This window comes from Balaenoptera musculus, chromosome 3 (genome assembly GCF_009873245.2).
Source record: "Balaenoptera musculus isolate JJ_BM4_2016_0621 chromosome 3, mBalMus1.pri.v3, whole genome shotgun sequence".
NCBI lineage: Eukaryota > Metazoa > Chordata > Mammalia > Artiodactyla > Balaenopteridae > Balaenoptera > Balaenoptera musculus.
This window is the reverse complement of record NC_045787.1, coordinates 104135381-104159919: the sequence shown is the minus strand read 5'-3', so window position 1 is coordinate 104159919 and position 24539 is coordinate 104135381. Positions and strand designations below refer to the sequence as shown.

The 24539-nt window shown below is 42.7% G+C and overlaps 1 protein-coding gene across 2 annotated transcripts in view; it reads left to right on the top strand.

Moving 5' to 3' along the window:
• Nucleotides 1–18894: 18894 nt before the first annotated feature.
• MARCHF3 (membrane associated ring-CH-type finger 3) overlaps nucleotides 18895–24539 on the top strand; it is a 148793-nt gene continuing 143148 nt past the window's right edge. The window contains exon 1 of one of the 2 annotated variants that reach the window (XM_036847615.1): nucleotides 18895–19140. The gene's annotated coding sequence lies outside the window, so the exon portion shown is untranslated. The remainder of the gene's footprint in view (nucleotides 19141–24539) is intronic. The other variant, XM_036847613.1, reaches the window with a different exon arrangement.

Here is a 24539-nt window from a genome sequence, read left to right as displayed (position 1 = left end):
TTTTCCTTTTTCTTTTATTTTGTATCTATATGAGAAGATAGATGTTCAACAAAACTTACTGTGGTAATCATTTCATGATGTATGTAAGTCAAATCATTATGCTGTACACCTTTAACATTCAGTCCTATATGTCAACTATATCTCAATAAAACTTGAAAAATAAAGCATTGGATTAATATGAATTTTTAAAATTCTATTAAATATAAATGGTAAATTTTTTTAAAAAAGAACCACAGAAATGGAGGCAGCACCCTACTCACAGTGCCTCAGCTTATTTCTTTTCCTGTTCTCATCTTGCTCACCAGCTCCCCTCCTTACTCACAGTATCTGCTTTCTAATAACTGCAGCTTGCTCATGCCCGCCATTCCTGCTGACCCTTCTGTTCAGCAATACAGTGATCCTAGTCTCTCAACTTCTCTATTCTGAAACTCCAAAAGAGGAATTTTACTCAACTTATATTTTACAACCAGCCACCCAAGTCATATGTTGGCTGATCAAGCCCATAGAAAGAGCCACCCTTGGATCAGGCACCCATCCCTGGCCCAATCAGCTATGGCAACCAAGCTCATGTGGTATGCAAATCATAGTCACTGCCCACTCAGCAGAGCCTGAGAGCATGGCTGGCAATGATCAGCAGCTCTGGTACACATCCCAAAAGTTTAAGAGCATGTCATTCTACCATATTCAAGAGAAGTCAAGAGTTTGGTAAGTTCATCACTCCTACTCATGGGAGTGATAAGGATTTGAATCAGGGCAATGGGAGTTAGACAGAAAGAGATATTTAGGAGTCAGGTTGACAAAACTTCATGACTGACTGGAGGGGGTAGGGGAAGAGTGAGTAGAGAGAAAGCATGAAGTCTGGGATGGCTTCCAGTCTTCTTGCTATGACTATTGAGTAAATCTTGGCACTTCCCATTCCCTGAGAGTATAAGAGGAAGGTGAGGTTAGTTTTTGGTTGTATTTGGATCTAGATGGGAAAGGTGGGCTGTGCTTGTGAGACATCCAGGTAAAGATCAAAGCTGGAAGTTCAAATCAGAGGTCTGGGCTTGAGGTACAGATTTGAGAGACCCCAGAATATGGTAGGAGCAGCATTTACCTGGCAGATGAGGAGAAAAGCAGACTAGGACCAAGTCCTGAAGGGAATACCAATCTTGACTGCATGGGAAGAAGAAGGGCCACTGAAGGAAAATAATAATGAAAGGTGATAGACCTAGGAGTGGGAAAGTTCATCCAACTTGTATTATCCAATGTCTTTCATTATTTGATAGTAGTAGGGACTAGTCTAAGCTCTGGGGATAGAGCTTAGAAACAAGATAACCTAGGACTCTACTCAGGGGCTTGCATTCTAGAGGGAGAGACAGACAATAAAAATATCGCAACAAGAATAACAAAATAAAATAACCTATATCTTGAGGTCAGAGGAGGAGTTTTTTCCAGAGTAATTGACAGTATCAAATGTCAATCCAGCTAGAATGGGGACTGAAAAGAAGATACTGGATTTGAAAATTAGGAAATCAATGCTGTGGTAGGTTGAACAATGCCCCCCCCCCAAATATCCAGTACCTAATCCCTGGAACCTGTTAATGTAATATGGAAAAGGGACTTTGCAGATGCAATTAAGTTAAGAATCTTGAGATGGAAATTATTGTGGATTATCCAGATGAGTTCTAAATGAACCACAAGTGTCCTTATAAAAGGGAGAAAGAGAGGGATTTGACTACAGAGAGGAAGCAGGAAATGTGCCAATGGAAACAAGAGGTTGGAGTGATGCATGAAAGGGGCCCTGAGCCAAGGAATGCAAGTGGCTACAGAAGCTAGAAAAGGCAAAGAAACAGATTCTTCCCCAGAGACTTCAGAAGGGGCAAGCCCTGCCAACATCTTGACTTTAGCCCAGTGAAACTGCTCTCAGATTTCTGGCCAACAGAACTGTTGCAGAATAAACTTGTGTGGTTTTAAGCCACCAAGTGTGTGGTAATTTGTTTCAGCAGCAAAAGGAAATTAATACAACAGGTAACTTGACCTTATTGAGAACAATTTTGGTGGGGAGAGGGAAGAAGACGTAGACAAAGAAAATTGCATGTGGATGATGAGTGAGAGGTTCAGAAGAGATGGCAGGGTACATATCTTCCAGGAAGTTTTCAAACATACCTCAATTGACCCTCTAAGAAAAAGCATCAGAGAAGAGCTGAAGACCTGATTAATTGATTAGCTCAAATCCCCAAAATGGTAAGCAGTGATGGGCAAGTACCATAACCTTCAACCTATCTTAGAAGAGCTAAGCAACTGGGCAGCAGAGTTCAGGGGCTTCCAGAGCAACCCTGACACTGGAGAGTAAACCATGGCAATCCATTCTAGTCTGCAGACATGCACCAGACCCAAGACTCTTGCTCACCACAGAGACCAGAATACTTTGATACTGTGAGCCAAAGTCCTGCATCTGGCACAGATCTTATATCTCTCCACTAACACAGAAACCCATGCCAAACCACTGAGGTAGAACCAACAGAGAATGGCCTCATCTGGCCAGTCTTTAATTTAGGCACTGATGTTTCACATTTTACCTCCCCTTTCAGGTTCAAAAAGAATGACCACCAAAGCCACAGTACTTCTGAATTCTAAAGCCTAGAGGAGCATAGAGCTTCGGAAAAAGGGGGAAATATTAAAATCATACAAAAGATGGAGAACAACTCATAGGAGCAGTGCCAACCAATAGATTACACATAATAAGAAGAATCCAGCCATAGGCATCCCTTCCTCATGCCAAAATGTTATATTTGAACAATTCTTGATGGAAAGTTTTCTACCCTCAGAAACAGGGTACACAGCATATTAAGTAGAACTTTTCTTAATGATTCAGAAACATGAAGAAGTAGAAAGGATACAAGTTAAAGGCAAGTTCAGCCTAAGGTCTCATCGTGCTACTCACAATGTACCAGTGTGACCCAACTCCCCTAAGAAACACTGATGGCCTTACTGCAGCATTGCATTGTACAAAACCCCAGCAATGATCCCACGTCCTTCCAACAAGGTCAGTCCATGCTCTGCCCACCAAAGCAGAAGAGAGAGAGAAACAAATCATAAAAAAACACTTTCCTCAAAACTGGGTTAAAACATACGATTGCATCATGGGACTAGGTTAACTATCAGTTGGCAAACTCCCTTACTCGGGACAACTTATTCCTTGACCAGGTAAGGAAGGTGTTATTGTATGTTGTTTGTCAGGGACTTAATGTCAAGACAAGAAAAATGGGATTCTATTTATAATCTGGGTAATAAAGAAGCATTAGAAATTGGGGAAGAACTGCCAGAGGAGCTAAGATTCAGGAATTAACTCCACCTGTCCCTACATTTTCTTTGTAAAGTTATCTTCAAAGTAAGGCCAGGGCTTCCCTGGTGGCGCAGTGGTTGAGAGTCTGCCTGCTAACGCAGGGGACACGGGTTCGAGCCCTGGTCTGGGAGGATCCCACATGTCGCGGAGCGGCTGGGCCCGTGAGCCACAACTGCTGAGCCTGCGCGTCTGGAGCCTGTGCCCCGCAGCGGGAGGGGCCGCGATGGTGAGAGGCCCGCGCACCGCGATGAAGAGCGGTCCCCGCACCGCGATGAAGAGTGGCCCCCACTTGCCGCAGCTAGAGAAAGCCCTCGCACAAACCGAAGACCCAGCACAGTCAAAAATAAATAAATAAATAAAAATAAAAGTAGCTATAAAATTTAAAAAAAAAAAAAAAAAGTAAGGCCAGCATCACTCTTTTAAGGTTGGGGGAGATTAAGACATTAGGAAACCACAGTTTGTGGTATTTATTCCCATTGTGATTGCTGACTTCTAGTATCAGCCTTTTGTTCTGCATGACAGCTCTCATCTTGCGAACTAGCAAGATTCCTGAATGTGGCAAGGATCCTGCTCTGTGAAGCATTTTCAAGTTAGAGTTTTTTAGCAATGTCACATTTCTCTAAGCCAATGATAAAGGATGAGAGGGCAAAGGATGCCATTGAGTTCTCACCTAATAGCACAAAACAACCTCCTAGCTGGCAGGTGCAGGCCGTACATCCAGGGTGATCATGACCTTTGAGTTACAAAAGTATTTTTTTAAATCTCTTTACCTTACCAAACAACTTCGAAAGATAAAACGCAATTTAGAGATTAGCCCCCCCTTTTGCTCTATTCATTTAAAGTGGTGTTTTCTATTTGTGTATATTGTGACTACATGGAAAATACAATATTTCATTTCTTGGTATTTTTTATAGCCTGTACACAAAGGTCAAAAGGATGCCTTCAAGAGAAATAAAGGACACTACAATCACTCCAAGTAAATTTTCCAGGAGGAGGAAGCAAGAGTGGAATAGATGATTACAAATACTTAGAAAGAAGCATCACTTTGCTAATGGTGCAGAGCCTACAATTATGTGCAATTCCCTACTTAGACTTTTTAGTTATGCTGAACATTGAAAAAAGCTAAATGATGGGGAGGAGAAAAAAAGAAAGGGAGAAATGTAAGCATTCAATGTAAGGCGTTCATTTAAATGGAGATAGCACCTCACCATAAGGGGGCAGTTAAGAGTCTGATAATCCTGCTGGTATCCTATCGTCAAATCATTTTTTTTTAAACCATGAATTTGGGATCCTTAAAAATCTTCTGTATGATTCTGAAGTCAAGAATGGTTCCTCCTGCTCACAAAACATGATCACTTTTCACTGATATTTTTTAATGCTCTGACTGGGTTTGCATATGTGGAAAAGATAAATCTTCAAATCTTAGAAATAAATCTTTTTCCTCCCTGCCAAATCCATAATATGATCCTAGTCTATCACTGACAGCACCATCAGATAAGTAGACCTGCCTTGCTTGGTTAGAAGTGTGCTGTGATTTTCAGCAAGAACAAGACTGTAGTTAGAGACCCAGACTGAGACACATTCAGAGCACATTACAAATTCTTTTTGGTTCTATCCTGGAGGTATCCCCTGAAGCCCCAGTTTGACTGTGTGACTCATTCATAGCTGACGTCCTCCCAAATCGGGTGTCTCAGTGAGGGGAGAGAGGAAGCCTTTGGGACTTGGGCTTCAGCAGGTGACATTAAGATTCAAGACCAGATGACTGCAGGGCCTTGCCTCTTTAGATTCCTGAGGTCTTCTCCACCCCTCAAACTGGAGATGAGTTTACACCAGAATCGGTGCACTGGGGGAGAGGGAGGCAAATCTGAAGACTTAAGACAAGCAAACCGCAGAATCCCTCAGAGGCATCAGAAAATGTAGTCTGAGATTCTACAACAGCCCAGACTTTTTTTCCTTGTTCCTTTTCATCATTTATAAGTAAAATGTGGAACAAGCAATAGGAAATAATAGTTACACTACCTAGAGTTATATCGCATTTTCTATGTTCCCCCAACCTTTATTTTTTAAATATATATTTTTTACTTTTTCCTTTCAGAAATCCTGGGATATAAATAGGGCCACAATTGTTATCCTTATTTTTGAGATGAGAACAGTGAGGCCCAGAAAGGGGAAGTGGCCTCCATCAGGTCATGCAGGGAGTAAAAGGCATCCCAAGGAAGAATACACAGTTCTGCTCTCATTTAATCCAGAACATTTACCCTACTGGCTTTAAGCGTCCCTTTCCTCCTTTTCCCTTTGGTGGTTCTCTTTTCAACGTGATCCCTCACCAACTGTGGAGTGAAGATGGATCCCTGTTCAGAGTTGCAGAGAACTGTTGTTTAAAGGTTCCCCAAGGGGCCTGTTTCCATCGCTGACCTACAAAGCCAAAGTTTGAATGTGTGGTAGAAGTCCCTTAGAGGTATCTTCTAGGATTCCTCCCACCCGAGACTGCTGTAATTAGCTCTGCTAACAACTGTGACTGAACACAGCTAGCTGTAGTCATTGTTCACCGACAGGCACAGATATGAGCCACAGGTTAGCGACTGGTGTTCTAAACGGTGTTCCGGGCTTGGGTAAACTCATGTAAGGCACTTATCGGAAATGCTGTTCCCAAACTCGGCTAGCAGCAGGCAGTGTCATGGCAACACCTTCCACAGTCCCCAGGGAAGGCCATAACAGATCCCCAGTGAGTGTAACGCCATGCAATGAGAGAGACTTGGTCTATTTTGACCTTGCCCAGGAACTGGCTGCCCCTCCTTGAGATGGAAAACATAGGTGTGGCCCTGCACGATTATGAGAAAATGCAGTCTTCATCTTCCTGATCCTTAAGACTCCCACAGTTTCAGATCTCCCCTATAAGAACACTTGTAAGGGAAAGTTACAATGTGTGGTACATTCAGCCTATGCTTTTCAGAGGCTGTGCTCTTACTAGAAGCAAAACAAAATGCTGCTTACTAACACCTGCCCGTGAGGACCGAGCCAAGAGGCAGCGTGGGTGTTGGAAGGAAGGTGTTGCCCTGGCAGTAAATCCAAGTTGTTCACACCAAAGGAAGTGTTTCTAGGGAAGCTATCTGAGCAAGAGGTAAATATTTAGTCATTCAACAGGCCATAAATAACTGCTTCGTCTCCAGTAAGTGGAGGTCTGATTCCAAAGAGCTCACAAATTGGGGTGATAGCATTTCTATTCATTCCACTCTTTATTCACAATATACATTCCTTCATCAAAAAATCTACAAACAATAAATGCGGGAGAGGGTGTGGAGAAAAGGGACCCCTCTTGCACTGTTGGTGGGAATGCAAATTGATACAACCAGTATGGAGAACAGCATGGAGGTTCCTTAAAAAACTAAAAATAGAACTACCATATGACCCAGCAATCCCACTGCTGGGCATATACCCTGAGAAAACCATAATTCAAAAAGAGACATGTACCACAATGTTCATTGCAGCTCTATTTACAATAGCCAGGACATGGAAGCAACCTAAGTGTCCATCAACAAATAAATGGATAAAGAAGATGTGGCACATAACAATGGAATATTACTCAGCCATAAAAAGAAATGAAACTGAGTTACTTGTAGTGAGGTGGATGGACCTACAGAGTCTGTCATACAGAGTGAAGTAAGTCAGAAAGAGAAAAACAAATACCATATGCTAAGACATATATATGGAATCTAAAAAAAAATGGTTCTGATGAACCTAGGGGCAGGACAGGAATAAAGACACAGACATGGAGAATGGACTTGAGGACACGGGGAGGGGGAAGGGTAAGCTGGGACAAACTGAGAGAGTGGCATTGACATATATACACTACCAAATGTAAAACAGATAGCTAGTGGGAAGCAGCTGCATAGCACAGGGAGATCAGCTCCGTGCTTTGTGACCACCTAGAGGGGTCGGATAGGGAAGGTGGGAGTGAGGCACGAGAGGGAGGGGATATGGGGATATATGTATACGTATAGCTGATTCACTTTGTTATACGGCAGAAACTAACACACATTGTAAAGGAATTATGCTCCAATAAAGATGTAAAAAAAAAAAAGAAATGTAAGAATCTCTGTAATCAAACACTTGTTGACAAGGTGTTAAAAAGCTATAATTTGGCTGCTTGGTGTTATTTCAACAATAGTTTTTACATTATGATTCTAAATAACTTAACAAAAAAGGACCCAGCCTTTCTGTGGTCTAAAATACCCTGCTGTATATATCCTGTGCTTTCTCACCTACTCCTCAGTTCACAAAATTTTATGATTCTACTTCTTAAATGTTTTCTCAAATCTGTCCTTGTTTCAGTGCTCACCGCTGCTGTCATAGCTGAAGGCTCCATCATCTCTTGCCTCTACGCTACACTAGCCTAGTCTCCTAAATGGTCTCCCCTGCTCACTGCCCTCCCACCCCATCCGCCATCGACCTCATCACCACCTCCAATTATCCTTCCAAATCACAGCCCTAATCAAACCACTCACAAACCTATCATGGCTCTACAAAAATGAAAACCAAACTGCAGAATTTAGTATGGCAGTAAAAGCTCTGCACCTAGCCCCATCTCCTGTACCCTTCACGTATCCTAAACTTCATCTTTTCCAGATAACTTGCCCTTGCATGAAAGCATCATCACTTTGACTACATATTTGAGCATGCCTTCCTTCTTTACAAAAATCACCCGTTTTGACTTAGCTCAAATGCCATTTCCTCCAGGAAATTTTCCACCACTTCCTTCCAGTGCATACTAATTAATCACTCTTTTCACCAAGTTCATATAGCACACACATATAAAGTGTGTATATATATATATATATATATATATATATATTTACTGAGATATGATTCACATACCATACAACTCACCCATTTAAAGTATATGATTTAATCGTCTTTTAGAATAGTCACAGAATTGTGCAACTATCACCACAATTTTAAAACATTTTAATCACCCCCAAAAGAAACCCTGTACCTACTAACGGTTCCTCCCCATCTCCTCCCCCGGCCCAACTCCTCAGCCCTAGGCAACCACTAATCTATTTTCTATTTTCTATCTCTATAGATTTGCCTATTCAGGACATTTTATATAAATGGAATCATACAATATGTGGTTCTTTCTGACTGGCTTCTTTCATTTAGCATAATTTTTTAAAAATTCATCCATGTTGTAGCATGTATCAGTACTTCATTCCATTTTATTGTTGAATAATAGTTTGTCGTATAGATATACCACATTTTATTTATCCATTTATCAACTGATGGACATTTGGGTTGTTTCAACTTTTTAGTGATTATGAATAATGCCTCATATACACTTTGATTATCACTTAATATGTGCAGCTTAGTATTATAGGGTTTTGGTTTTTTTGGCCTATGTCTTGTTCTATCACTTGATTATAAACTCCTTGTGGACCAAAATCATTATTTTACTCTGCAGTCTCCACATAGCAAGTATTAAATAAGTGTTTGAAAAATGGATGAAAAGGCAGATACTACAGGTTCTTAGTATGCTGATTATCATACAAGGTACTCAGAATAAAAACGTTAGGGTGGACCCAATAATAATCCAAGAGTAGACCCGGTAAGTTTACCCAGTTAATTATAACATTCAAACAATGTTAGTCCTTAAATAAACTTTCATCTCTGCATTATTTCCTGGAATTCCACACATGTATTCCACAGCTGATTATTTCATGGAGGTAGTTCTTTTGCTAATAATAGTTGTGAACTGGTGGGCAGAACCTGGGAGACACCAGACCTTTTCTCCTAAATTGACTCCACGATGTCTTATTGTTGCTTGACTGAGGTTATTATTCTAATCTACAGTAGTGGCTCCCAACCTTGGCTGAGCATCAGAATCCCCTCCCTGGAACTTTTTCAAGATACACATTATCTGGGTCCCACTTCCCAGATTATGATTCTGTACTTTGGGTAGGGGCCCAGGTGCTCACATGTTCTTAAAGCTATAATGATGTTTCTGATACACAGCCAGGTTCAAGAATTCCTATTTCAAAAGTTGCTCTGAGGTTAAAAAGAATTAATTTTATAGAGCATGTATGAGCACTTTACTCCTGGAGTGTATTTTACTCATCGTGGGATCATGCCCATTAATACTACCTAACATTTATAAGGCGCTTTTATTTGGAAAGAGCTTTGAAGTCATCTTTTATTAGCTAGGCTTGCATGCTGGGTGACCTTGTACAAATCACATAATCCCTTAGTATCTTAAATTTCCTCAAATGTAAACTGTAGGCGGTAATACTGACCCACCCTCAAGGGGTACTGTGGAGACTAATGGGGGACTGTAAGGCACTCAGCAAACATAAAAATGTTACATGCATGCTTATTAGACAGATATGAAGTCCTAGTCACAGCCTTTAAAATGAGACAAATACCAAAATAAACTCTTAAACAAGACTTCCTGCAACCTTCACTGTCAACTGAAACATCCTTTCCCAGCACTAAAGTACAGCAATTCTCTCTTTCCACTAAGACTAGTAAGCAGAAATAATCTGCAGTCACAAAGAAAGAGCTAATGATAGCAGCAAATATATAAAACAGTCCTGAAATATAGTTTGTTAACCTTCTCATTTATCATTCATAATGCAATTAAAGATTATATCTATAAATACACTCTTCTGAAAAATATTCTTAGAAAACATTTGGGCATGTTCACACAAGTCTTTAAGCTGCTGCTGCATACTCACTGTTGATGTTAAGCTTGAAGCTGTTTCCAACATTGCTGATGGTTTTTAATGTGGTTATATTTAGCCTCTCCTGTCTCCCTCACGTGGCTGGAAGAATATATGGTCAAAATGAGACTTTGAGACCTATCTCAAGTTGGAGGTAGGTAAAAATGGGAGGCAGAGGAACAGTCTCCAGCCTTGGAATCAGAGACAAATCTCATAAGGATAATGACCCACAACTAAGGACTCATTTGCACTATATTTTCAGCTTCTTGGAAAAGGTCAGAAAACAGACATGGTTTTTCTTTTTTTCCATTTTGCTTTGAAAGGGCCACAAAAATTTCAAGGGCCAGGTCCAATTACATATTCCAGTTCATTTACAATTGAATAGTTTCTGTGACTCTGAATGCGAATTAGTGCCCTCACGCCCACCCCAGCTGATTTGAGCCAGGAATCCCAAGCAAGCATGAACTTTCTGGGGCCACTTGACATTGACCATGCTCTTTCCTCCTTGGGCCTCTGAGGGTTTTGGTTTTATTCCCAAGGGAAGTTGTCTCCTTTGATTAAGCTCAGGACCTGCTAACAATTAAATTTATTGAGTAATTATATCTGTGGATAATACTGTAATGCTTATTGTGGAGGCTATCAAGAGTTCCTTGATAGGCTTACAGGGTTGCTATAACTCAAGACCTTGGGTCCTTGAGTCAGGACAAGACCAACAACCTCCCCACAGAAACTCCTAGGGTTTGGTCAGCTGACATACTGGTTTCTTGGGGACTCCTAGACTGGCCTTTGGCAGACACCAAGTTGAAATGTCATTTAACTTCTCACACAACATTTTCCTACCTGCGATATCCCATTAGCCCTCCGTGAGAATTCAAAAGCTCCTGTGTAAAGAGCCTCCATACAGGAAGCCTATTGATTGGGGAAATTATCTATTTTGCATAGTTATTATTTTTTAAATAAGGTTAATTCCAGCATGTTTCTACCTCAATAATCTTTGAGAGTCTCAGCATTTTTGCTGAACATCTTAAGGGGAAAAAGAGCCATGTAGGCTTCATTTCAATGGTTAGGAGAAATTAATGCTAATACATGCCTTCAATGGGATTCACTTGGTACTCTGAACACTTTCTTCCATCAATATGGAGAATCCCCAGAAGTACCCATGGTGGATTTTTCTTCTGTAAAGAGATACAAAAGGTTACAATAAGTTATCTGATTTCCTGTGAGTCTTTCAAAGTCCTGTTTTCTCCATATCTCAAGGTAAGCATGCCAGCTTTGTGGATCTAGAAGTCAAAATGTTATAAATTAGTTTCATCACTTTCCTCAGTGAAACACAGGTCACCACGTGTCAGCCCATTGCTTTACTTGAAATCAGAGGGAAAAGTCATGCATTTTAAGACAGGAGAAATCAGGTACAATTTTCTGGTCTAGTGCTTGTTCCCATATCTTTCACAGGAGATCCTTAAGACCTTAAGATCTAAGATGAAATTTAATCATCCTTACCTATTAACTGTACTTTCTTTCAACTTCTTAAAACACACACACATACACACACACACACATAAACACAAACAAACAAACATGGAGAAATACTCAACCATTTACTCATGAATCTATGGCTTGGGTCATAAAACACAATCTGGGCAAAGCCAAACAAGGCACTAGAGGGTCGAGAGATAGGAGAATGTTGTGTATTGCATCTAGAATTTTTAAATGCCCCATTTTGGTGGTTCCCACTTGTCTTCATGCAGAAAGTCAAACCTGGCCTGTCATTTGTGGTAGGTATTTACCCTAGAGGAAGACTTCCCTGACTGATCATGGATAGGCATTTTCAAAGAAAACTCTTCCACAAAACCAGATTGAGATAAAAAGCACCCTACTTAACAGACGTTAAATTTTTTTACTTTTAATTTTTATGTCACCTAAACATCCACCCACCTCCTTAGAGCATCTCTTTATTCCTTTACAGAAAGATTTAAGTAAGCAATCTTTTTCCTTTCTGAATATTTTTGGGTTAACAGTAATGTTTCTCTCACTTGTATTTTAGTCCTGATGATTAAACAGTAAAAATGCTAATTAGTAGCCTGTATCTGGAGAGAAAAAGCTATTTCTTGATGGCCAAAATTCAAGCTGAGACAGAGACCTTACAGGGCACTAAGATAAACAGGTTAGGTTACATGCTAAGGGTAAGGGATGAGGGATAGAATTGACCAACTCCAGAAAGAGATTCTGGTTTAGTGGAAACACTAAGCTGAGGTCAGAATGTATTAAAGATACTCACAAGACTAAAGTTATAAAAATGCAGACATTTGTTGTTAATTGTAGGGCAGAGAGAATAGGGGGAAATACCCTTTGTCTTTCTTTTTAACTTGGAGCTGACTTTATATATGGAATAACTTACATGTTAAGAAATTAGATTTATTTCTAGCCTGTTTACTTTTTGTTTCTGGAAAGACAATGGCTAGAGTGAGGGGCATATTATTAGATGGGCATCCTGAGTACACTGTCCGGAATTTGCACTCATTCTCCCATAAGTACACATTCACGAGGAAGTGAAGAGTGCTCCTTTGGAATTCCTCATCTGTCAGCTATTACCTACATGATCGTTTTTTCATCCACTTAAGGAGGGAAAAATAACATGTATCTTGTTGGAATGCCGTGAAGTTTAGAAAAGCTGATATATGGGAAAATACCTGAAAACTAAGCATATAATAATAGCACTCAGTACAAGTTAGAATAATGAGTGAATGGGAGAAGTCAGAAATGAGTCCAGGGCCCATTGCCCACAGGCTAAAATCTATATATTTAGCTGGGAATTCAGTGCCCTGGAAAATCTGCTCCTTTCCACTCTCCAGCCCTTTTTCCTCAACTGCCCTGCTTCAGTCAAACATTCTCTAATACATCTTGAATTTTCCCATCTTTGTGTCTCTGTGTCATTCCCACCACCCTCAGCCTCTATTTGCCAAAATTCTACCCATCTCTCAAGGATCTCAAATCCCACTGTCTCTAGGAATCTTAGGGAACTCACCCTCTCCTCCTCTAAACCCTGGTCCTTGCTGTCTAGATCACTCCGGAAGACATAATCCACCAACCACTTATTGTCCCAGCAGACTGCAATTTCCTGCAATGCAGGGGCCTCGTATACAGTACCCACCTCTGTACACCACAGACCATGGTGCCTTGCCAAGAGTAGGTGCTGAATAGACTCATGATTGAACGAATGCATGATTTGTCACCCTGCCCCTGTTGTGCTCTTGGACAAAACACTTTGCCTCTTTCAGTCTCAGCTGCCTCAGCTGTGAACAGAGGATAACAGCACGGAGGTACTCCCCAGGTGTGCTGTGAAGAATAAACCAATGACTGAAAAGCAATTTGAAATGTAAAATGAAATGCTATATATAAATGTTACATAATCAAAATCATTTCCCTCTGTATTATGTTTTATTTGGCTTTATATCTTGGAATCCTTTGTGAGTTTCAGAATTTCACAGATGCAATACCATGCACATTAGCACCTAAATTCTCTTGGGTAATAAATGATTGTGTGTATTATAGTGCATGGCTACTTTTCCCTGGCATACTTACACATGAATTTGTCATAATTTGGGGTATTCATAATAACTAATGATAGAATTCATTTCTAAGGGATCATCCATTTTTTTCCTTCTTTGGCTAGCCAGTTATCATTCCAATATTATTGCCTCAAGGGAACTAACTTCCACTAAACCCAAACCCAGATGAGAAGTACACTGTCTAGAAGCCCACATCTTCTAGGAGCTTACCATCTGAGATCTGGAAACTGGTTTGGAGTTTTGAAGCACTTGTTTTCTACGGCCTTCTTTCTGCCAAACTCTGAATCCCTCATTTGCTTTGCTGTCATGTATGTGCTACTGAGCGCTCACTGTAGCCTGATTTTCTAGGTACCAGGAAAGGCTGTATTAGCCCACTCCACATCAAAGTAAGACGATGGTAGTTTTAAATGCTATTTTCTTTCTTAGTATGTTCAAGGAAGAGGTTGCCTATAGAAAAATAAGATGTTTGGAATATCTCCAGTACCTATAAAAAGAGAATTTTGACTTTTACTGCATAGCAGGATACTATTCCTGGAATAGTACTTCCACATAGATAGAAAGTGAGGAAGAGATGGCAGCGACATCATAAGGTATTTGTGAGGATCAAGTGAGTCATTAGATGAAAAGGCTCAGAACAGTGCAGAGCATAAAGTAATTGCTCAATTAATATTAGAGGCTATTATTACTGGTAGAGGGCCCACTATCAGCCTGGCCCTGTGCTGAGAGTTTGAGACTCTTGTTTGAGACACATAACAAGCCAGTAAGAAAAATCTTATCACCTTCCACCCCCACTCCATCTGGCTCTGAGAAACTAAGGTACTTGTCCAAGGTCTCAAAGTTAGGAAGCAGTGGAAAGAAAATCCAACCCTTGGTCTATGGTATTTCCAGAGCCCATTATTCTTTGTCCTGTTTCTTAGTAGCCTTACTGTTCCTATTTTTTACTTAGGTTAGGAGTCCATTTTTCCTCCCTGAGCACATGATCCTCCCTTCCCCAATGTCTAATTCCTGTGTTACTCATTTTGCTATGAAATTTTAAAATTAAGACTATTTTTCTATCTTCTGGTGTACTTCTGACCAGTCTGTCTAATTTTTATATCAGGCCATTTTCTCATGACCATTCTAGTCTTTCATCAGACTTGTACTCACATAGTGGCATCCATTTTTAAGAAGTTTAATGTAGTTTTTCTTCTGGGGCATGTGTGAGGAAATCCCATGTTTTTGTGGAATAGAAGCTTCCCTTCCCCACCCATTTCTGTTATCATATTTTTTACTTAGTTGGGTCTGTAGCAATATAACTCTCATATGGAACAGTGGCATTTTCATTCAAATGCAATAAGCTGTCATTGTTTTGTGGGTGGTATCACCCTGGCCACAGATATTGTGCCAGAGTACTCTCTCTGTTACAAAAATATCTCCTAGTTGTGGTGTACAAACTAACACCACACTTTAGTTTGCCAAAAACACCTACATGATATTTTGTAGTCTATATTACAATTAATATTTCAAAGTGCCTTACCATTAGTTATCTCTCCTACCTCTGTGAAATTAGTAAGTATCACTGTAGTTGCACAGGTGGTAAACTAAGGTATGGGCACTGTTAACGGCTTGCCCAAGGTCTCATAATGAACACACAGCATAGCTGGTATTAGAATCTGCTACTTCTGACTGCATTTCTTTGCTCAACCTGTTCAAATTCTGAATAATTTTCCAAGCTGAATATATGTTAGGAGAGGTGGTAGACATGGGAAAGGGGGAAAATACTTTTCACTTAAGTAAAGCTTCTGAAACATTTGGTAATCAAAGAATAAGGATTGTGAGGGCTGTTTTCCCTCATTTCCATTCATAGAATGAAAGGACAGTAATCCATTGAGATTAAAATGAATAGAAATTGTAAGCGTAAAAAGGAATTCTTCAGGCCCCACCACTTTCCCATTTCAACATCATTTTGTTCTCCATTTCAGCAGTTGGTACATTTACAGTGCTGTGTCACCATCATTATGGTGTCCGCCTTAAGCAGATAAACACAGTGGATTCTGCCACTGCTGTTTTACGATCAAGGAAGCAAGGGTAAACAGAGGTTAAGTGACTGCCAGGAGCACTCACCACAACAGCCACTCAGATTAGAACCCACAGCTCCTATCAGTCACACCCTATTGAAATTTAGAAGGTCCCAAAATATTCTTTCAGTGTGAGAGGTGGATGACAGTGCCTGAAGGCAAATTTGCTCACCATCCTCAAAGGGACCAGCCTTGCTTCCATGGTCCCACCTCAATCTTCTCATTCCCAAGCCATACCATAAACTTCCTCATTTCTTTGAGGGAAAGAATATTTCTTTTGGTGAAACTAAACAAGTGATTTCCAGGTCCAGATTTTCATGTTTTTTTGTTTGTCTAATACAAATAGGACCATAATGAGTCCTTGGACAAGTAACAGGTCTAATTTTCCCTTGTAGAATATGGGGATGGCCCAAACTCAAGAGATCATTAGGGGGACTGGCAACAAAAGGAGTAAGTCTGTGCCTGAGTGATAAGCTCCTGTCAAATACAATTACAACAGCACATGGTGTGGAAATATGAATTGTAATCTACAGTCTTCCAACGCCATCCATTCTATAAGGGAAAATGAGACCAGTTGCTTGTCCAGGAACCCATGACAGTAATGTCTGTATGAAACAAACAGAAAACCTTGGAAATTGGGACATGGAAGTCACTTGCTTAGTTATAACTTATTTCCTGAAAAGAAATTTCCTATTTCCTTTTTTTTTTAAATTAATTAATTTATTTTTGGCTGCGTTGGGTCTTCATTGCTGCATGCAGGCTTTCTCTAGTTGCGGCGAGTGGGGGTACTCTTCGTTGCAGTGGCAGGCTTCTCACTGCGGTGGCTTCTCTTGTTGCGGAGCACGGGCTCTAGGCACACGGGCTCAGCAGTTGTGGCTCGCGGGCTCTAGAGTGCAGGCTCAGTAGTTGTGGCGCACAGGCTTAGTTGCTCCGTGGCATGTGGGATCTTCCTGGACCAGGGTTTGAACCCATGTCTCCTGCGTTGGCAGGTGGATTCTTAACCACTGCGCCACCAGGGAAGTCCCCTATTTCCTTTTTTCATCATTTAACACAAATACTACATCAAGTACAGTCAACAGCCAATGTTTGGCTCCTGTTACCAAGGTGATTTTTAAAATAATCATTAGCATCTGTGAAAAACCTTCACAGGGTGTTAATATGATAAACACTGTTGGCAAACTTTTTCTCCAGTCATATCCAGGAGTGAGAAAAAAAATTCAAGGAAATACATTTTTCCTCTATTCCCCATCCCGTCTTCAGTGTAGAGAGACTTAGTATATACTCCATTCACATGGTCTACATCTCATTCCTTGTGGGCAAAGGCCGTTCTCCCAGGCCACTCCACAGCATGCTAAGCAACTGTTGGAATTGGATGGAATGGTCTTCCTTGCCTGTACCAGTCCTTTGGTTCATTAGATGAGGAAAGGTTTAAATATGCACAATTTCTGCATCACTGATCAATCTTTCAGGGCCTAATAAGGACTGTCCAGACCCTGATTTTCTTGCCCCCCTGACTGCCTGCTTTTCCCCATTGAGACAGGGAGCTGAGGTGACACAATTTGAAACTGACTCCAAGCCAGAGCTCACCTCAGAGATCCAGGTTTCCCTGCTAGAGGGGCCATTTCACTACTTTTCAGCAATGGGACTTTTGCCTTCCTTCTGCCAATGACCCTCATCAGAACCTGCTCATGAGAGGTGGGCTACCTATGACGCAGGTCCTTATGGGGGCCAGGCAGCCACTGAAATAACACCTGTGGAGGTCCATACTCTCTCGTATATGATAGTCTGAATAGTTACCCATACTGAGAGACTAAAACCTTTAGGACTTCTGAGATCTGAGGCAGACAATGGTCAGTGGTGTCAGGGCACCAGGGAGCTTGACCCCTCGCCTGCCATGAACACCTTCATTTTACTAACATGGGTTGGGTGTCTACCTGTGGCAGGTGCAGTTCTAGGCACACAGAGACCGCTCCCACGCCCAGTCTACAGTCCAGGGCTTGCTAACATTCTAGGCCTCGGTCGGGAAAGCAACACCCCGCTCCGCTTTTTGACTCTTGATACCCCCAGCTCCCTATGTATGTGTGCCGCAGCCAAGGTAAGGGTTTAAACCCCTGCTGAAGAGCTGATCCGCCACAAAACGAGCAGCAGCGACCGGAACGGCCAGGAAGGGCAGAGCCCCTAAAGCCTTCCTTCGGGGCCACTCAGCCACGACTGACCCAGCGAGCTCAGGCTGCCCCCAGGCCCGCCACTACGGGGGTCTCTAAGCTAGGCCCAGGGGCTGCCGAAGTGGAGGGTGCGAGGGCGCGCAGAGTGCGACGGCCGGGGCTGGCTCTGCGGTGTTCCAGTCCGCGAAGACGGTCCTGGTCCGTCCGGCAGGCCCCAGGGACAACGGCAGGGGGAGCCACCGCTGGGGATGCCATCCCGCCGGGCAGCCCGACCGTCCAGCGCCCGGGCCTCCCTTTCGCCCCCGGGCTCTGCGCAAGTGCCCGGGCACCTTGAGTCGGGAAGGGAGGCGAGGCGTCTGGTAAGTCCCCGCTGCCGGTGGTGTGAAGGGCAGGGGTGAGGAGGCATGTGTCGCGAACCTTCCGGGGCGGGGGGCGGGCGGAGTTGGAGTTTTGTTTCGGAGATAACCACCAGACCTCAATCAGAGCCTTTTCAGGGAGCCCGCAGCTCCCAGTTCCGGGCCCTGGCCTCCACCGACGGCTGGGTGATCCGGCCCGGGACCCACCCTCCCTGGGTCTCAGTTTCCTCCGACTGCTGGGCCTCGTTTAGAGCCAAGTTACGCACCTCCTGCGGGCGCCAGGGGTGGGCGGTGTCGACCCAGTCTCGGCTCGCGCAGTGCTTGGGCTTCTTGCACCACAGCGCGCCGACACGCGGCGGCTCCGGGCGGCCCCAGGCCCACAGGGGCCCTCCGGGGCCGCCACTTCCCTTCTGAGGCGTCGGGGTCCCGCCGCAGGCGCCCCCACGGCGCCAGCCCACAGCCCCGGCTCCTCACCTCAGCCAACTTCCCAGCCGTGGGCGCGTCTCTCAGCCAGCCCTCGGCTGCCGGCGATTGGACGGCGGCGGCGGGGCGGAGCCGGGCGCTCGGCACAGCCCGCGGCCGCCCCAGGCCCGGGCGCCACCCTGATTGGCTGCGGGCTCCGCCAGTCACGCTTTGAAGGGCGCCCCGCCTCCTCGGGGGCGTGCCCAGATATGACCCCGCCCCTCCTGCCGCCCGGCCCCGCCTCCCTTCGGATCCCGGTTGCTTCAGCCCTGCTGTCCATCTCATTCGCTGAGCAGGTCCGTGAATTGTCAGCGCGCTCCAGGCAGCTGTTGAGCCGGGGCGGCCGCCAGGTTTGTGCTCCCTCAGAGGTGCCTGCCGGAGCCAATGTGCCCCGGTGGGCTAGGGCGAGAGCTGTCGCCGGTTCCGGGCAACTTGGGATTCAGGACCCGCAGCAGGGGCGTCGGTTTGCCATCTGGACTCGTCGACTAGGGTGAGTCGCCGCGCGCAAGGGGAGCGGCTCCTCTCGCGCTGTTCGGCAAATAGGGGACTGGACGCGTCCTGGGGCGCGTCGATCTGTCTGTCCGAGCGTGTCGGCTGTGAGGAGGTCAGGGCTGACGGGATTCACTCCTTGCCAGCACCCCCACTCCCGAACTTCTTGTTTCAAAGCGTCCCAACTCAGCCCGGGACGCGGCTCTGCGTTCGCAAGAACTTGGCATGTTGTAATTGCCATCATTAGGTGGGGTCCGGGGACGCGTCTCCTGGCCCTCTGCAGCGGCGACACGCGCGCTAGGGGCGGCCTTCGAGTCCAGTGGCGTGCGGACAGCAGTTCCTAGATGGTTGAAGACGGGTTCCTGAAAAATTAACACGCGCCGGGGTCGGTGAGACGAGATAGTCCTGTGTGTGTCTGATGCGTAGCCCGAGCCAGCGATCATCGGGCTCCGGGTGCATCTTTAGGGGCCAGAGAACTTTAGGACCAGTCGGGTTCTGTAGCAGGGGCTTCATAGCTTTGCAATTATTGAAAGGAATTGACAGCGCGGATATTAAGCTTTGTAATTACTTTTTATTAGCACTTGAATCCGCATCCCTCATGAGGTGCTCAGACCTCCACATCCACCTGCAAGGTGTGTCCAAAGGACTTCGTTAGGACCAGGGGTAACTGGTGACTGTCCCAGTGCAGGGAGGCCTCGGGGAATCCAAGAAGAGGCCGTGAAAACGACCACCAGGCTGGTCGGTTGGTGTTTGTTTGAGCACCTGTGTGTTTAAGTGATGAAGTTGTGACAGGAACTGACAGCAGAGGATTCAAGGTTAAACCTGACACTTTATGTTTGTGACTCAGTCTGGGATAGATTTTTCTCTCTCTCTCTCATTGGTAAGGGGTAAAAGCAGCTGTTTTTTTGAGGGCAGTTACATACATGTAGTTTATATTATGTGTGGACTAAATAGAATTGAATGCAATATTTTCTTGTAATTCTTACTTGATGTGAATGAGAGCTTATTGAAAGTACTAGGTAGAGACTTGGCAACAGAATTGGGGAATATTTTGATCTTTGAGGATGTATAAAAACATTGAGATATATAGCTATGCATGCATATGTAGATGTGCCTACATATGTGTGTACTTATATGTGTGTGTATAAAATTGATAAGCGAATGAAATAGAGATATGGAGGGGGAAACAGCCTTGAACTTCCTCTGGGTAGAGAGATGGACCCTCTGATCTGTGGGGTGTATGGTGAGTGTGTGTATAAGCATGTTTGGATCTTCCTAGTCTGTCTGGGTCGGTGTATGTCCATGAACTTTACAAGCATTCAGTTCAATACCACTCCAAGCAGATTCCCAGTTCCTGTTTTATAGCCCAGCAGCCACCAGCCGGCCCATCTGTTAAAACATAACATGTACACTTCAGTGGGAGCATTAGGGTGGAACGTGGGTAGGGGGCAACCCTTAGTAGAAACAACATGCTATAAACAAAGCCTGCCTCTCAAGTCCATTTTCATTCAGAATTCAGTCTGAACGTGTGATTTTTGGTGAGGGAGAAAATGAGTGTTTGATTCTTCAGAAATGGCAAACTGTATTTTGTGAAGTAATTAATAGGCATGGTTTGGGAAGAAGGAGTATATAAGGGAAAAAAAAAAAATCCCTCCGGAAAAGAAATGTGGTGCTTGTCACATAACCGTGCTTGTCACATAACCATTCAGCACTGGTTTACCGCTTTGCAGTAACATGTATATCAGAAACTGTTTCCTTTTGCTTCTTAAGAGAATGCATTAAAACTGAATTGTTTTGCACCAAAAAAAAAAAAAATCTTAACAGAAGTAAATAGAGCTTTATTACAGAAGCTATTTAATCTACTAGCTCTAGACCGCCTTGGTAATTCTAATGAAATGTATTTTTAGGAATTTATAACTTGGATATAAATTCATATTCAGCCTAATCACTAGTTGCAATGGTTCACAATTTATAGTTTAAAAAATAATAAGAAAAAAAGCCTTTATCACAAAACTTCTGATGACTAAAAGGGTATGGGAGGAGTATAACAGCTTATTAATTTCCTGCAGCAAACTGATACTTAAAAAACTATAAATTCCTTTAACAGCATAATTACTTTTGGTGACAAAATAAAGGCAATATTTTTGAGAAGCACAGTTGATATTTTACCCAATAATTTTATGCTCATAATTATATTTTAATAACGGTGTTTATTATATGTGGGTAGAAAATACTGGAATGGTTCTTAAGAACTCATCACAAGTGTTGTTTTCATTTTTATGGTACTTAAACATTGGGGGAAGACATTCTAATCCCTAATCTATGTCTTTACATTTCTAATGGACTATGTAGACACAATAATTCTCCTGCCTTGATATGGATCACCTGAGTCAACTGGGTTGCTCCTTAAAAATTCAGTTCATGGGCTGGACTCTAGTCTTCAAGATTAGATTCAGAAATCTGCGGTAGGACTTAGGAATCTGCATCTTTAACATGCACCCACAAGTGATTCTGATGTCAGGGATCCTCTCACCATATCTTGAGAAACGCTGGAATGGCATTTATGATATAAAAGAACAATTACAGTCTGTGAGCTGATTCAACAAATAATTGTTCCAAAATTTCCAGGTGGCATTTACCAGCCATGTGAAATTTATAGCTAATGTTTTAACTCTCTGTCCTCAACAATGGTACCTTTTGTTCTGTGTTCAGAAGTGCTTTTGGACTCCTTAGCAATCCCCTAACCAGGTTAGCCCCAATTCTAAGGAAGTCTGTCTCGGGAAGCAAGGTAGTTTGAGACCTCACCCCAGCCTGATCCATTCCCTACTCCAGGTCCAGCGAGTTCCTGGGGTGCTCTGGGGTAACTTTGTCAGTCCTAACTCACATTGTTGGGCATTTCTCCCTGAAAGGTAGAAGAATCCCAGTCCTTGAGAGCCACCTTTGACTCACTAATACTCTTTCAAGCTTGGGGGCTAGGACCTCAGCAGGGCTAGTACAGACTTATCTGAGGTCAAGGAGTTCCTTGGGAAGCTGCAGCTGGTCTGCCTGTTGGTCGCGAGAGTGTCTCAGGCCACCTACCCAGAGGCCCAGGGAGTCTCATTTTCAGAAAGTCATCTTAGAAGTATTTTGAGGTGTCCAATTAATTGGGTACATAGATTTTCTTAGCATCACAGGGAGAGGGGTTGAGAATTGATTGCCGCCTCTCCTTTCAAATCAGTGTGATTCTGGTGTATTAATTATTGCCAATTAGCTTTTTTATACGTAGTTTGATACTGACCTTCGGATTCTGTTCTCCCATTTCAGACTGGCATAGTTCTCAGTGTAAGACTCCTAGATAAAGTTTAAAAAAGAAAGGATCTGTCAGAAGTTGTTGCCCTTCCCTCTTTCTACCCTCCAGGTACCTAAAAAACAAATAACTTCTCTGAGGTCAGAAGTGCCCAGAATATTTACTTCCTTGATGACAAAAGGACCTGTATAGGCTGGGACACTGAACTTAGATTCTTCCAGGACACTGGATCATTAGTGGGACTTTTATGGAGCAATTTATGTTCTGAGGAACACTTGGCAGGCATGTTTATAGCAACCTACGTTGCTTATCTTAACAATCCTTTGAGTGTGAGGATTTTTTCCCACTTTGTTACAAATGAGCAAACAGCAGCCACAAAAGGATCATAATACAGTCATAACCTCAGTATCCTCGGGGGATTGGTTCCAGGACCCCCCACCCCTGCAGATACTAAAATCCGGGGATACTCAAGCCCCTTATATAAAATTGCGGAGTGCAGTCAGCATTCCATATCTGCAGGTTCCTCATCCGTGGACACCGAGAGCCAACCCTATTTAGATTCTGTCTTTCACACTCAAAGATGACACCACTAACTGAGACGTTGCCCATGTGTTTTGAATTGTTTTTATTTAGCTTCGTGATGAGATGATAGACTCATGCTTAGTCATTCATATCATCTACAGTTTTTTTTTCACCTCTTAGAATTTTTTTTATATTGACTGTGACCTTGGAACAGTTTTCTTCTAAAGCTAACCACCATATATAATAATTGGTTCAATGATCCTGACCTTAACCATCCAGGCTTGACTTGGAATGGCAAGTAATTTGCAAAAGGTCAAAGAACCCAAAGGCAACAAAGCCTATATGTAGAATTTGGGGGACTAATATTTTAGACCTGTACTCTTTGCCTATTGAGTCATGTTATGCTGCTAATAATGTTTTTACACTGACAAAAGGAACTTGCTTATATTTTATTTGCCCAGCTTCTGCATGATTGGATGGATCTAGAAAATTTCCAAAGCCTAAGGTATAATCACAGCCCCTGATTATACAATGGTACTGATTTGTGCCCAGTTAAAAAACTACAGTAGAATGCTACTTTTCTGGAAAGTGGGCCACAGATCATTACAAGCTTCTAAGCAACAATTCTCACTCTTTTTTTTTTTTTCCTTTTTTTGGCCATGGCATACTTTTGGCAAAATTCTTTGGCAAAAAGAATTTGACAAATTCAAGTTTTTGGCCCTTCTTTCCATACCCTTATTCCCATTGTGAAATCTACTTATAAAAAATTTACTTTTCAAATCAATCTGCCCTTTTAACAGCTCCTAATACTTTAATTTTAGCCATTTTGACTCTTTCTCCTCTATAATGCCCCCTTAAGCTCCTACATTCACTTTGGTTTTTTGGATCCAATAATACCTTCTACTCATAGAACACTCATTGAGCTATAGAAGTTCTACTCTAGCTTTAACTTTGTGGATTTAACTATAACAATATTAAGAAAAAAGAAGAAGAAGAAGGATAATATTAAAGTCATGTTGTTACATGTATCTTATTAGATATTCCCAGCACATAGTTTCTACGGGAAATTTAAGATCCAGATGAATGAAGTGACAGATTCACTCATCTGTGTCCTTACAGACACTCTTCTGATACAAGCTGAGAAATATAACTGAAGACAGCATCCTGGGTCACAGAAGAAAGACAAATATTAAGCTCTGAGAAAAGAACTGGCAAAAAGTGAAGGGTCATGGCTGGGATGGGATGGAGAGAGTGGTGGGAAAGAAATACCTCCAGTAAAATGCCAGATAGGGTGGTAAGAAATTTATAGAGGTGCTGATGGTTTGGGTATTCTTGGAGGCATTGATTCTGTTTTATATTGTCTTCACAACCTACTAGCCCTGCTTGCTTTAAATAATTTATTATAGCAGCAGGCCTTCCCCTGGTTAGTTTCTTTCTTTCTTTCTTCCTTTCTTTCTTTTTTTTAATAACTTTTTCCTTCTCATCTCTGAGTCTAATCAGAGGCATATATAATAGTGTGGCTGCTCTAGAATACTTTGGAAAATCCATGATCAGTATCGCTACATTATAAACCCCTGGCTGTTCTGTTGTAT